This window comes from Saccopteryx bilineata, chromosome 9 (assembly GCF_036850765.1).
Source record: "Saccopteryx bilineata isolate mSacBil1 chromosome 9, mSacBil1_pri_phased_curated, whole genome shotgun sequence".
Lineage (NCBI taxonomy): Eukaryota > Metazoa > Chordata > Mammalia > Chiroptera > Emballonuridae > Saccopteryx > Saccopteryx bilineata.
The window spans coordinates 81,200,551-81,216,280 of record NC_089498.1 but is presented as its reverse complement, the minus strand read 5'-3'; the positions used below and the strand labels follow the sequence as shown (position 1 = coordinate 81,216,280).

At 38.4% G+C, this 15,730-nt stretch overlaps 1 non-coding gene across 1 annotated transcript; it reads right to left on the bottom strand.

Annotated features, from left to right (window-relative positions):
• Nucleotides 1-822: 822 nt before the first annotated feature.
• LOC136313760 (U6 spliceosomal RNA) lies at nt 823-925 on the bottom strand. The gene has a single exon (XR_010727203.1). It is a non-coding gene; the product is annotated as a U6 spliceosomal RNA (small nuclear RNA).
• Nucleotides 926-15,730: the final 14,805 nt, after the last annotated feature.

Here is a 15,730-nt window from a genome sequence, read left to right as displayed (position 1 = left end):
TAAAATTCACCTGTGAAGCCATCCAGTCCAGGACTTTTGTTTGCTGGGAGTTTTTTGATAAATGTTTCCATTTCATTTGTTGTGACTAATTCATTTAGGTTTCCTAATTTTTCCAGATTGAGTCTTGGAAGACCGTATATTTCTAGGTATTTATCCATTTCACCTAGGTTGTCCAATATTTTGGCATATAGATCTTCATGCTTTTTTCTTACAATCCTTTGTACTTCTGCTGTGTCAGTTGTTACTTCTCCACTTTCATTTCTATTTGATTTATTTGAGTCTTCTCTCTTTCTATCTTGATGAGTCCAGTTAAAGGTTTGTAAATCTTGTTTATCTTTTCAAAGAACGAGCTCTTGGTTTCATTAATCTTTTGTATTTTTTTTTAGCCTCTGTGTCATTTATTTCTGCTCTGATCTTTATTATTTTCTTCTTTTTACTTCCTCTAGGCTTTATTTCTTGTTTGTTCCTAGTTCTTTTAGATGCAGTATTAAGTTGTTGTTTTTTCTTCCTTCTTAAGGTATGCTTATAATGCTATGAGCTTTCTTCTCAGGACTGTTTTTGCTGTGTCCCATAAATTTTGAGTTGTTGTATGTTCATTTTCATTTGTTTCAAGGAAATTTTTTATTTCTTCCTTAATCTCCTTGTTAACCCATTTGTTATTTAATAATATGCTATTTAGCCTCCAAGTGTTTCCATGTCTCAGTTTTTCTGTTGTAGTAGATTTATAGTTTCATGCCATTGTGATCAGAGAAGATGCTTGATATGATTCTAATCTTCTTAGATTTACTGAGACTTGTTTTGTGTTCTAACATGTGGTCTATCAAAAATATGGAATGCTTCACAAATTTGCATGTCATCTGTGCACATGGGCCATGCTAATCTTTGTATCATTCCAATTTTAGTATATGTGCTGTCAAATGAGCACTCTAGGAAGATTTTTAACCTCCTACCTTCTCTTGATCAATATGTATTCTCTCAAACTATCCCCCACTTAGCATTATAACTTTCTTTATCTATTTGAAACCCCATGATTCATTATTTCAGCCATCCTCTTATCAATTCTGTTTACTCTTTCTCTCTTCTCCTTCCTGATAAAACTCCAACCCTATATGTATTTCATTCTTTGATTTTTTTTTCTCATTCCCACACTGCAAACACAGAATACTCAGAAAACAATCATACACAACCATGCTTGTGGGTATTATTGCTAATTTGCGGGCTTAACTTTGAGTGAACCTTATTATTCTAGTTTTAGTCACCTCATTCTTCTCTGAAAATATTTTAAAATTCATACATTCTCTAAAAACCCTACCATTAGCCCTCTTGTGTAAACAAAAAACTTCATTTCTTTCATCACTTGAAAATGGGAGCCATCAGACACTCCCCTTCAATTCCCATTCCTCCCCACCTAACCCCATCCTTTCTTTCCTTCCTCCCTCTCCCAATGGGAGAGGTGCCCCTTTCTACCCAAAACTATTCCCATCTCCATGCTCTTTATTCCAACCTTTTTGGCTTTAACGCACGCGTGCGCACGCACACACACACACACACACACACACATGCACACAAATTCTTGACGATCCTTATCATAGCCAGAATTCAAAAATGCCACTAAATTTGCATCCTGGTATTCAGACATTTATGAGCCCCTGCCACACTAAATTTGCCCTGGTTATGTATAACTAAGTAATTTTGCATGACTTCTAGGTCATAAGAACCCTACGACTTCTGCCTTGGGCTCTTTGAGCACATGATCTTGGGGAGCCTGAGCTACTATATGAAAAGTCTACTACCGTGCAACCACCATGCTGTCAGAAAGCCCAAATACCTCTATGAAGAGGCCATATAGAGAATGAGTGATGCTGGCCAGATCCCTGCTATTCCAGCCGTCCCAACCAAAGGTGCCAGACTATGAATGAAGGAGTCATTTTATACAGGGAGAATAACTGTGGTCCCATACAGCCTAGTCCACTCCTGCTGTTGAAGCCAACAGTGGCTTAGATATCATGGAGTGGATACAAAGTGTCCCTGCTATACCCTGTCAGAATTTTAGACACAAAGACTAATATGTCTTCTAAAGTAGTGGTGGTTTATAACCTCTAAGTTTGAAGTGATTTATTACATAGCAATAGATAACTGAAACAGTCAGTCCCCTCCAACTTTTGTCTAGTCTACCATATCTCCCTACTGACTTCCCATCAATAAAAAAACATATACAATTTTCTTCCATTTAAATAATAATAATAATAATAATAATAATGAAGAGAGGAAGGGAAACACAATAAGAATGGAGAAGATCACAAGCTATTTTGTCTTCTTATCAAGCCAATCTTCTCTCTCTTTTTCCTTTCAAAGCGAAGATTGTTGTAAGTATTTACTATATCCAATTCTGCATATTCCATTCTCTCTTGAACACTGTATTCTGGCTCACACACAGTGAATTGAACCCACCCTCACCAAGGTCACCATTGCCTAAGAATACATGGATTGTATGTCTCCACATTTTTATATCCTTCATCTCTTTGTAGCATGCCAGCCATGGGCCACTACTTCTGTCTTGAAATGGTCCCCTTGCCTGGCACCCCCAGCGCCACTATCTTCCAGCTCTCTCTCTACGGCTCTGACCACTGGCTCTTTATCTCCAAACTGAGCTCCTCTTCTGCTTGCTCCTTTTGTTATTTTAGTGTGGGTCTGTTATGCAGACCTAATATCTTTTCAAACTTCAAAAGGTGTGAAGTGTGTACAGTGAAAATTTTCCTTTCTTACTCCTGTCACTCAACCATGAGATTCCCTTCCCCAGAAGCAACCAATGATATCCATTTCTTGTATATTCCTTCACAGACATATTGTGTATAAACGTGCATATATGCATGCATGTATTTACATTTCTGCACACAAACACACACCACTTTTTCTCCACAAGAATGGCAAAATTCTATAAACACTAGAGTTTATTTCTTTCTTCACAATATATTTTAGAGGTCTTTCCTTATCAGGACACCACAAACTTCTTCATCCTTTCTTCTGCCTATTTAGTATACTTTTTAATAATTTTTTTATTTTTTTAGTTGCAGTTGACATACAATATTATATTAGTTTCAGGTGTCCAACATAGTGATTAGACATTTATATAACGTACGGAGTTATCACCTTGTTAAGTATGACACCATACATAGTTATTGCAATATTATTAACTGTATTTCCTATTCTGTACTTTACATCTTGTGATTGTTTTTATAACTGGAAATTTGTACATCTTAATTTTTTCACTTTTTTCACCTCTCCTTTCTAAACCCACCCCTCCCATTGGGCAACATCAAAATGTTCTCTGTATCTATGAGTCTGTTTTGTTTGTTTATTTTGTTTTTCAGATTCCACATATAAGTGAAATCATATGATTTTTGTCTTTCTCTTTCTGACTCATTTCAATTAGTTTAATACTCTTTAGGTACATTCCTCTCAAAAAAATTAAAAGTGGAACTGCCTCATGATTCAGCAATTTTACTTCTGGGTATATAGTCAAAGAAACTCAAAACAGTAATTTGAAAGACATATGCACCCCTATGTTCATTGCAGGATTGTTTACAGTAGCCAAGATATGGAAGCAGCCTAACTGCCCATCAGTAGATAAATGGGTCAAGATGCAGAGCATATATATATATATATATATATATATATATATATATAATGAAATATTCTTCAGCCATAAAAAAAACATCTGCTATTTGCAACCAAATGGATGGAGAGTATTATGCTAAGTGAGATGTCAGACAGGAAAGGACAAGTACCTCTATAGTATACTTTATATACATGTACTTGCTATACTTTACCATCCCTCTTTTGATGCCATTTGGATTGCTTCTCATGATTTTCTATTACAAACAATGTTGTAATAACTAATTTCCTAAGCCTAGTTTTCCACTTGTGAGAATCTTTCCATAAGATAAGTTTCTTAGAATAAGTTAGGTCAAAAGCATTTGTAATGTGTGAAGATATTGCCAAATTTCCCCCATTCATACCATTTCTACTCATATCAGCAATGCATGAGCCCCTGTTTCCTCACACAAACATTTTGGTCTTGGCCAAATTGCAAGATGAAAATATCTCAGTGAAACTTTAATTACATTTCTCCTACAATGCATAAGGGGACATCTTTTCTCAGGTCTCAGTCATTCTTTTCACCTTGTTCATCTTTTCTTCATATTGTCAATCTGTTTCATATTGATTTATGGGAAATTTTTATATAATAGGGAAATGAGTACTTTGTCAGTGGAATTGCAAATATTTTTTTAAGTTTGTCTTTTGATTTTGTGTATGTTGAGTATTGTCATGCAGAAGTTTTGTTTGAATAGTTTAAATTATCCTTCTTATTTTTATGGCTTCTGGTTGTATCTTTTATTTAGAAAGTTTTAAAATTCTCTTATGTTTCTGGTACATTTTTGGTTTTATTTTGTTACAGATACATTTTTGTTTTACATGGAACTCATTCCACTATAAAGTATGAGGTATGAATTGAACTTTTTTTCAAGATACTTCTCCAGTTGTCCCAACATCATTTACTGAATAATGCACTTTCCCACTCAGTTTGAAATACCATATTTACCTTAGACTAAGTTCCCATATATGATTTCTGAAGTTATATTTTATTACATTGAGTTGTCCAATACCATCATGTGTAAGGAGTTTTGAAGCACAGTTTAATTTCTGATAGGGCTAATCTACCCTCTTTCCTATTCTTCTTCAGCAATTTTGTGGCTATTATTGCTATCAAGAAGTATGAAGATCCTGACCCTGTAGTAGCGCAGTGGATACAGCATCGGCCTGGGATGCTGAGGACCCAGGATTAAAACCCCAAGGTCGCTGACTTGAACACGGGTCTCACCAGCTTGAGTGCAGTTCACCACCTTGAGCATGGGATTGTAGACATGACCCCATGGTCGCTGGCTTGAGCCCAAGTTTGCTGGCTTGGCTGGAGCCCCCTAGTCAAGGCACATACGCAAAAGCAATCAATGAACCACTAAGGTGCTGTAACTGTGAGTTGATAATTTTCATCTCTCTCCTTACTGTCTGTCTGTCCCTGTCTATCTTTCTTTCTCTAACTTTCTCTCACTAAAAAAATAAATATATATATTAGTATGAAGAGTCTGAGTGAGTTTTTACTCTACTCACAAGCCAATACATTAAGCCTGCCCTGTTTCCTGTATGCTGGCAGAAGACATGAGACCTCTGGGCCAGAGACAAGTGACTTTATTACTCACAACATAGCAATAGTCAGAGTATCAGTATTTGTGACAGTTCCACAAGCTATAGTTCCCAGAGGATGACATGAAGAAGTTCAGGTGATGCCAGGAAGTGGGTTGTGTTTTAGAAGGAAAGCTTTGAGTTTCAGGAATCCATTTTTTTTATTTATTTTATTTTTCCGAAGCTGGAAACGGGGAGGCAGTCAGACTCCCGCATGCACCCAACTGGATCCACCTGGCATGCCCACCAGGGGGCGATGCTCTGCCCATCCGGGCATTGCTCTGCTGCAACCAGAGCCATTCTAGCGCCTGAGGCAGATGCCATGGAGCCATCCTCAGCGCCTGAGCCAACTTTGCTCCAATGGAGCCTTGGCTACAGGAGGGGAAGAGAGAGACAGAGAGGAAGGAGGCGTGGAGAAGCAGATGGGCACTTCTCCTGTATGCCCTGGCCGGGAATCGAACCCAGGACTCCTGCATGCCAGGCCGACGCTCTACCACTGAGCCAACCAGCCAGGGCCAGGAATCCAAATATTTTATAATGGGCATAAGCCCACCTGATTTTTTCCCAAGAAAGACATTATCATTATTTTACTAGACAGTAAATAAACAAACTTGCCTTTTTTCCAGGAAGACATTATCTCTACTTTGCAAGTGTGTTTACTGTAGAAACATCCCTGAGAAGATAGCCTAGAACAAAGATAGCCACACTTCTTCTCATTCAGAAACATGAGAGGTTTATGGAGAATTGTCTTTCAATTTGTTTATTTTTCCATATGAACTTGAGAATCTGTTTGTCTAACAACGAAGACTTTGGGGTTTTTTGTTTATCTGTTTGTTTTTGTTGTTTTGAGAATCTTATTAAATTCCAAATTATCTGAGGGAAAATGGACAATTTTACGATGTTAGTTTTCCTACCCAAGAACATTATTCAAATGTGTTTCTTTTTTTCTCTTCTGGTCCCTTGCAAGCATTTTACTTCTTTCTCCACTTATGTTTTTCACATTTCTTGTTACATTTATTTCTAGGTTATTTATCTTTTTGTTGCTATTGTAAATGCTTTCTATTCCCACTTTATCTCTAACAGGTTGTCATTAATTATTACCCTTTAAATGAGTAATTTTCCTCCAGGGTGACTCCTTTTCTTTCTTCTCTTCTTACTCTCAAGATTCTCTGGATGTCTTTTCTCTCCCAAAACTTCAGTGAGCATCTGTCAGCCAATGCCTCCACACTGTCATCTCAGGCCCTGGTCTCTCTCAGGAGCCCCTGACACATGTAGTGAAGGCCTCATTAGCACGTCATGCTCAGCCAGCTTTGAAATTAAACTCCTCATCCTTCCCCCCAAACCAGATCCTCTTCTGCATTCCAACCTCAGTCAGTAGCATGGCCATTCACCCAGGTGCTCCTAGCGAAAAAGGATGGCTTGCTTGCTTCACCCTCTTTCCAGTTGGTCACCAAGTCATGTCTATTCTTCAATTCTTCTTTGACCTATACCCTTACCTTCATTCTCTCTGCCATGGCCTGAACTCCACGCAAGTGACTGGGGAGCCCCCTACGTGACCACTCCATGTTGCATCTCCTCTCTGTTATCTATTTCTATCCTGCTGAAGAAGTGGCCCGCCATCTCCCAGAGGCTCCAGAACAGACTAGAGAACATTACTTCTCTTCATTCTTAGCTTGGATCCCTTCCCACCAGTGACCTGGTCTCTCTCACCCTCTTGAATTTGATACTTCCATTCCCACACAACCCTACCTCCATGCTTGTGCACATCTCTGTGCCTTCACCTGGAATATCTCAATCACCCAGCCCTCCTTACCTAACCAACTCTAATCTCTCCCTAAGGATTCAACTCAGACAACAACTCCTCTTGAAGACCTCCCTGACAGTCTCATCTTCATGAGATGCTTCCATTATTACTTCATTTCTTCACTTTGGAGGCATTTATTTGGCTCCCCCACTTGCAAAGCTCTCTGCTAGGTATTAAGGACATCAAAATGAGTGAGTACAAGCCACTGCCCTCTAGGGGCTCACCATCTGAGCTCTTGTTATTCAAAACACGCTCTGGGGCCAGCAGCATTGGCATACCTACTACCTGCATTGTTAGAAATGCAAGCTCCAGCCTGACCTGTGGTGGTGCAGTGGATAAAGCATCGACTTGGGACGCTGAGGTCGCCGGTTCAAAACCCTGGGCTTGCTTGATCAAGGCACATATGGGAGTTGATGCTTCCTGCTCCTCCCCCCTTTCTCTCTTTCTCTCACTCTCTCTCTCTCTCCTGTCTCTCTAAAAAAATGAATACAGTAGTACCTTGAGATACAAGTTTAATTCATTCTGTAACCGAGCTCGTAAGTCAGTCAACTCGTACATTAAACAAATTTCTCCCATTTAAAATAACTGAAATAGAATTAATCCGTTCTAGCCCTATGAAACATCCCAAACCATCCTAAATTATGAAAAAGGCATGTTTTTAATTAAGAAACACACATGTATACTTTACCAATGCATAACAAAATATATGAAATAAAAAAAAAGTGTTATTTATTTTTTTTTTAAATAATTTTATTTTTTTAATGGGGTGACATCAATAAATCAGGATACATATATTCAAAGATAACAAGACCAGGATATCTTGTCGTTCAATTATGATGCATACCCGTCACCCAAAGTCAGATTGTCCTCTGTCACCTTCTATCTTGTTTTCTTTGTGCCCCTCCCCCTCCCCCTTTCCCTCTCCCATTCCCCCCTCCCCCCCGTAACCACCACACTCTTATCAATGTCTCTTAGTTTCACTTTTATGTCCCACCTACGTATGGAATAATGCAGTTCCTGGTTTTTTCTGATTTACTTATTTCGCTTCGTATCATGTTATCTAGATCCCACCATTTTGCTGTAAATGTTCCGATGTCATCATTTCTTATGGCTGAGTAGTATTCCATAGTGTATATGTGCCACATCTTCTTTATCCAATCATCTATTGACGGGCTTTTTGGTTGTTTCCATGTCCTGGCCACTGTGAACAATGCTGCAATAAACATGGGGCTGCATGTGTCTTTATGTATCAATGTTTCTGAGTTTTTGGGGTATATACCCAGTAGAGGGATTGCTGGGTCATAAGGTAGTTCTATTTTCAGTTTTTTGAGGAACCACCATACTTTCTTCCATAATGGTTGTACTACTTTACATTCCCACCAACAGTGTATGAGGGTTCCTTTTTCTCCACAGCCTCTCCAACATTTGCTATTACCTGTCTTGCTAATAATAGCTAATCGAACAGGTGTGAGGTGGTATCTCATTGCTGTTTTGATTTGCATTTCTCTAATAGCTAAAGAAGATGAGCATTTTTTCATATATCTGTTGGCCATTTGTATTTCTTCCTGGGAGAAGTGTCTGTTCATATCCTCTTCCCATTTTTTTATGGGATTGTTTGTTTGTTTGTTGTTGAGTTTTATGAGTTCTTTGTATATTTTGGATATTAGGCCCTTATCTGAGCTGTTGTTTGAAAATATCATTTCCCATTTAGTTGGCTTTCTGTTTATTTTGTTATCAGTTTCTCTTGCTGAGCAAAAACTTCTTAGTCTGATGTAGTCCCATTCATTAATTTTTGCCTTCACTTCTCTTGCCATTGGAGTCAAATTCATAAAATGCTCTTTAAAACCCAGGTCCATGAGTTGAGTACCTATGTCTTCTTCTATGTACTTCATTGTTTCAGGTCTTATGTTTAGATCTTTGATCCATTTTGAGTTAATTTTAGTACAGGGGGACAAACTGTAGTCCAGTTTCATTCTTTTGCATGTGGCTTTCCAGTTTTCCCAGCACCATTTATTGAAGAGGCTTTCTTTTCTCCATTGTGTGTTGTTGGCCCCTTTATCAAAAATCATTTGACTATATATATGTGATTTTATTTCTGGACTTTCTATTCTGTTCCATTGGTCTGAGTGTCTATTTTTCTGCCAATACCATGCTGTTTTGATTGTCGTGGCCCTATAATAGAGTTTGAAGTCAGGTATTGTAATGCCCCCAGCTTCATTCTTTTTCTTTAGGATTGCTTTGGCTATTCGGGGTTTTTTATAGTTCCATATAAATCTGATGATTTTTTGCTCTATTTCTTTAAAAAACGTCATTGGAAGTTTGATGGGAATTGCATTGAATTTGTATATTGCTTTGGGTAATATAGCCATCTTGATTATATTTATTCTTCCTAGCCAAGAACAAGGTATATTCTTCCATCTCATTATATCTTTTTCAATTTCCCTTAACAATGGTTTATAGTTTTCATTATATAAGTCCTTTACGTTCTTTGTTATGTTTATTCCTAAGTATTTTATTTTTTTTGTTGCAATCGAGAAGGGGATTATTCTTTTGAGTTCCTTCTCAGTTGTTTCATTGTTGGCATATAGAAAGGCTATTGACTTCTGAATGTTAATTTTGTATCCTGCGACCTTACTGTATTGGCTTATTGTTTCTAGTAGTCTTTTTGTGGATTCTTTGGGGTTTTCGATGTATAGGATCATATCATCTGCAAAAAGTGATACCTTTACTTCTTCTTTTCCGATATGGATGCCTTTTATTTCTTTGTCTTGTCTGATTGCTGTGGCGAGAACCTCTAGTACCACATTAAATAAGAGTGGAGAGAGTGGACAACCCTGTCTTGTTCCTGATTTAAGGGGGAAAGCCTTCAGTTTAGTGCCATTTAATATGATGTTAGCTGATGGTTTATCATATATGGCCTTTATCATGTTGAGATATTTTCCTTCTATACTCATTTTGTTGAGAGTCTTAAACATAAAATTGTGTTGTATTTTATCAAAAGCCTTTTCTGCATCTATTGATAAGATCATGTGGTTTTTGTTCTTTGTTTTGTTGATATGGTGTATTACGTTAACCGTTTTACGTATGTTGAACCATCCTTGAGATTCTGGGATGAATCCCACTTGATCATAATGTATTATTTTTTTAATATGTTGTTGTATTCGATTTGCTAGTATTTTGTTTAGTATTTTAGCATCTGTATTCATTAGAGATATTGGTCTGTAGTTTTCTTTTTTTGTGCCATCCTTGCCTGGTTTTGGTATGAGGGTTATGTTGGCCTCATAAAATGTGTTTGGAAGTATTGCTTCTTCTTCAATTTTTTGGAAGACTTTGAGTAGAATAGGAACCAAGTCTTCTTTGAATGTTTGATAAAATTCGCTGGTATAGCCATCAGGGCCTGGACTTTTATTTTTGGGGAGGTTTTTAATGGTTTTTTCTATTTCTTCTCTACTGATAGGTCTGTTTAGGCTTTCTGCTTCTTCTTGACTCAGTCTAGGAAGTTTGTATTGTTCTAGGAATTTATCCATTTCTTCTAGGTTGTTGAATTTAGTGGCATAAAGTTTTTCATAGTATTCTACAATAATTCTTTGTATATCTACGGTGTCCGTGGTGATTTCTCCTCTTTCATTTTGGATTTTGTTTATATGAGTTCTTTCTCTTTTTTCCTTGGTAAGTCTTGCCAAGGGTTTGTCAATTTTATTGATCTTTTCAAAGAACCAGCTCCTTGTTCTATTAATTTTTTCTATAGTTTTTCTGTTCTCTAATTCATTTATTTCTGCTCTGATTTTTATTATCTCCTTTCTTCGGCTGCTTTTGGGTTGTCTTTGTTCTTCTTTTTCTAGTTCCTTAAGGTGGGAAGTTAAGTGGTTCACTTGGGCTCTCTCTTGTTTGTTCATATATGCCTGAAGTGATATGAACTTCCCTCTTATCACTGCTTTTGCTGCATCCCATAGATTCTGATATGTCGTATTGTCATTTTCATTAGTCTGTATAAATCTTTTGATCTCTGCACTTATTTCTTCTTTGACCCATTCATTTTTTAAAAGTATGTTGTTTAGTTTCCACATTTTTGTGGGATTTTTTTCCTCTTTTTTGCAGTTGAATTCTAGTTTCAAGGCTTTATGATCAGAAAATATGCTTGGTACAACTTCAATTTTTCTGAATTTGCTGATGTTGTTTTTGTGGCCCAACATATGGTCAATTCTTGAGAATGATCCATGTACACTGGAGAAAAATGTATACTCAGTCACTTTGGCATGAAATGTCCTGTAGATGTCTATCATATCCAGGTGCTCTAGTGTTTTGTTTAAGGCCACTATGTCTTTGTTGATTCTCTGTTTGGATGACCGATCTAGAGCCGTCAGCGGTGTATTGAGGTCTCCAAGTATGATTGTATTTTTGTCAGTTTTTGTTTTAAGGTCAATAAGTAGCTGTCTTATATATTTTGGTGCTCCTTGATTTGGTGCATATATATTAAGAATTGTTATGTCTTCTTGATTCAGTGTCCCCTTAGCCATTATGAAATGGCCATTTTTATCTCTGAATACTTTTGCTGTCTTGTAGTCAGCATTATCCGATATGAGTATTGCTACACCTGCCTTTTTTTTTGGATGTTATTTGCTTGGAGTATTGTTTTCCAGCCTTTCACTTTGAATTTGTTTTTATCCTTGTTACTTAGATGAGTTTCCTGTAGGCAGCATATAGTTGGATTTTCTTTTTTAATCCATTCTGCTACTCTGTGCCTTTTTATTGGTGAGTTTAATCCGTTTACATTTAGTGTAATTATTGATACTTGTGAGTTCCCTATTGCCATTTTATATCTTGCTTTCTGTTAGTTTTGTGTCTTGCTTGATCCTTCTCTTTCGTTTTTCTATCTTTTGTTTTTATTTGGTTGTATTCCATACATCTTTCCTCTGTTGCTATCTTTTTTATCTCATGTGCTTCTGTGGTGGTTTTTTCAATGGTGGTTACCTTTGAGTAATGAAAAGGGTCCCTACCCTGTTCATTGTAGCAAACTATTTTGTGAGTACTTTTGCACTCCATCGTCCTTTGCTACTGTTAATCTCCATCTTCTCCCCCTCTTTCTTTTTGTTGTTGTCACAGTTTAAATTTGGTTTTATTGTGTTCTTCTTGGAGCTTTTACTTGTGGCTCTGTTTTTTTTTTTTTGTTCTTTGTATCTGATTGGAGAACCCCCTTTAGTAATTCCTGGAGTGGGGGTTTTCTGATGATAAATTCCCTCATCTTTTCTGTATCTGTGAATGTTTTTATTTCTCCTTCATATTTGAAGGATAGCTTTGATGGGTATAGTATTCGTGGCTGAAAGTTTCTCTCTTTCAGGACTTCAAATATTGGGGTCCACTCTCTTCTAGCTTGTAGAGTTTCTGCTGAGAAATCTGATGATAATCTAATGGGCCTTCCTTTATATGTTGTATTCTTCTTTTCCCTGGCTGCCTTGAGAATTTTTTCTTTGCTGTTGGTTTGTGTCAATTTCATTATGATATGCCTTGGAGTAGGTTTGTTGGGGTTAAGAAAACTCGGTGTTCTGTTTGCTTCTTGAATTTGAGGCTTTAGTTTTCCACAGGCTTGGGAAGTTCTCATCTATTATTTGTTTGAGTATGTTCTCCATTCCATTTTCTCTCTCTTCTCCCTCTGATATACCTATTATTCTTATGTTATTCTTTTTGATGGAGTCAGATAATTCTTGTAGGGCTATCTCATTTTTTTTAATTTTTGAGTCTCTTTCTTCTTCTCTCTGTTGTGCCTCAAGTTGCTTGTCTTCTATTTCACTAATCCTCTCTTCTATCTGACCTGTTCTATTAGCTAAGCTTGTTACTTCGTTTTTCAGCTTGTGAATTGAGTTTTTCATCTCTGTTTGATTTGTTTTTATAGTTTCAATTTTTTGGACATATATTCTTTGTGTTCATTGAGTTGTTTTCTGAGCTCCCTAAATTGCCTTTCTGTGTTTTCTTGTATATCTCGGAGGATTTTTAGGATTTCTATCTTGAATTCTCTGTCATTTAGCTCCAAGGTTTCCAATATATTAAATTTTTTCTCCATAGATTTTTCCTCATCTAGCTGTGTTATCTCTCTTTCTTTTGTATTCATGATATTCAATTTTCTTTTCCTTAATGGCATCTGAGGGTGGTTTTGTTGATAGTATTAATGAGATTTAATAAAGAATAAAAAGTTAAAAAAATAAAAATCAAAAAGAGTTGTTTTTTAAAAAAAATTAATAATGAAATAAAGAAAAATAAAATAATAATTTTTAAAAAAAGGAAATTATTCCCCCCCTCCTTTTTTCCTCTCCTCTCCCCTTTTTCTTGAGAAAATCTTGTGGTGAACTGTGAATTATAACAAACAATGCCTGTGATGGAGGGCCTGAATTGGGGAAAAGTAATAAAGGGGCAAAAAAAAAAAAAAAAAAAAAGGAAAAAAAAGGGGGGGGCGGTATGGACCCACAAAAAGCAAATAAGGAAAAAATTTGGGTCAAGAATAAAATGATTTGCTTTTAGGTGTTGGTGTTGTCTAAGAGTTATGATGAGAGGAATAAGAGAACAGAAAAATGGGGGGACAAATTAAAAAAATACTATTGTATTTAGTGGAACAAGAACTAGATAAAATGGAGAGCCAGGGATGGGAGCACTGCTAGTGAGTTAAAAAGGTGAAGTAAAAAACCCCCAAAATGCCACAAACATAAGTTTGAGTCCCAGATAAGATAATTTGTTTGTTATTGAGGTTTGAATGAGAGGAGATGTAAAGGAGAAAGGAAGAAACTAATATAGAGGGAGAAAAGAAAGAGAGAGAGAGAAAAAAAGAGGGAACCAGTAAAAGAAGAAAAAAGAAAGGAGAGAGAGAGAGTTAAGGGTTTTGGAGTGCAACCCTCATAGAGAGAAAGGAAGAGGAGAAAAAAGATAATGGGAGATGTAACACTTATGGGTAGTGTAGTTCAAGGAGAGGAGAGAGTAAGACCGGCAGAGAGTTAATCGGCCAAATTGGAGGAGGAAAAAAAGTATCAAGAATGAAGAGAAACAAACGAACAAATATAATAAAATGGGATAGGTTATAAAGTCTGCAGATTATTCTTGATTTTGAGAGGTTATCTTCTTGTTTTTTCTTTTCTCTCCCTCTTCCTGGTCGGTGACTCTGTACCCCAGGTTCTGCCCCTTTGGCACGCTCAGGTAGAGGTTTGCAGTTGATAAGTCTCTATGGCAATGTCATGTATTGTGCTTTAGTCTCGTTGGGAGTCAGGGCTCATTAGCTTTCATAGGCTCCAACAGTGAGAGAGTCCGTGTTCCTGGAGCCTTTCTCCTAGTCTTTCCTTCCTCAATTAGTAGCCTGATAATCCAGCTATGGGGTTGTTGCTGCCTCTGCCTGGATAGTAAGAGGTTCAAAGAGCTGGCAACTCCCCACTCTATTTCCACTCAGCACAGGGCTCTGGGTAAGGCTCAGTCAGTCAGAGCTGCTAGCATAATCAGGCGGGCTTTCCGCCCACTCAAAGACCTCTGGCTCTGCCACTCTGTCTGGTAACACAGGCGGGCACCCACTTCCGGGGTGCTTGGAGGAAACTCTCATTCACTATCTGCGCGCGCAGACCAGAATATCCGGCCAGTAGTCTCACGCTCTGAGTGAAACCCCCAACCGCATGGAAATTTGCAGCGCTGGAATTCGCTCTCGCTCCGTCCCCGTGCGCGGCTTTTGCAAGGCGCTGGGGCGGCCCAAGATTCCGCTTTTGCCCACACAAAGGCCCCTGACTCTGCCCCTCTGTGCGATAACACGGGCGCGCCCTGCCGAGGCACTCGGAGGAATCGCTCACTACCTATCTGCGCGCGCACACCAGGATATGAGGCCGGCCGCGTTTCCCTGAGTGAAACCCTCACCAGCACGGAAAATTTCCACCGTTGGAATTAGTTCTCGCTCCCTCCCGTGCGCGGCTTTCCCAGGGCGCTGGGGCTTCCCAGAGATTCTGCTTTCAGCCCACAGAAAGGCCTCTGACCCTGCCTCTCTGTGGGGCAACACGGACACCCACTTCTGGGGCTTAGGAAGAGATCTCTCGCCCACTAACTGCACACCAACCAGGAGAACGGGTAAAATGGCTGCCCCGCTTGTCTTTCTTTGTTTGGGTTTGGCGCGAGTGTTAGCTTGTATTGCCCGGCTTGCCACAGGAACAGTTTTTCCTCCGCTAGGATCTCCGTGCCACAGCCTGGTTCGGCCTTTTGTGCGCGGCCTGGATGTATTCACCCCCTTTGCCCGCCTCAGTTTCTATATTCACAGTTACCAGAGAAAGCCGCCCTGTTTAGGTTAGTGAGGAAGGCGGAGCATTTCTTACTCCCTATTTCCTTCAGGATTTGGTTATATATTTAGCCAATTTTTCACTCGACCATACCTTCGGGTGTATTGTGAAGCATCTGGAGGCTCCAAGTATAGGTTTTTCTGTTTCTGGTTGAAGATCTTGTTGAGTTTTGGGGGAGATTTATCGGTATCGCTTCCTACTCCGCCATTACTCTGACGTCATCTCCCCAAAAGTGTTATTTAGTACTGTATTCTCACCTTGGAGACAGACGAGTGCGGCTAACGGAGGTGAATGGCGGAGGAGGAGGGAGGGAGGAAGGAATGCAGGCACTGTAGACACGTAAACTGAAACTGCACTTTCTTAACATTAAATGTAATCTAAAACCGCATTTTCT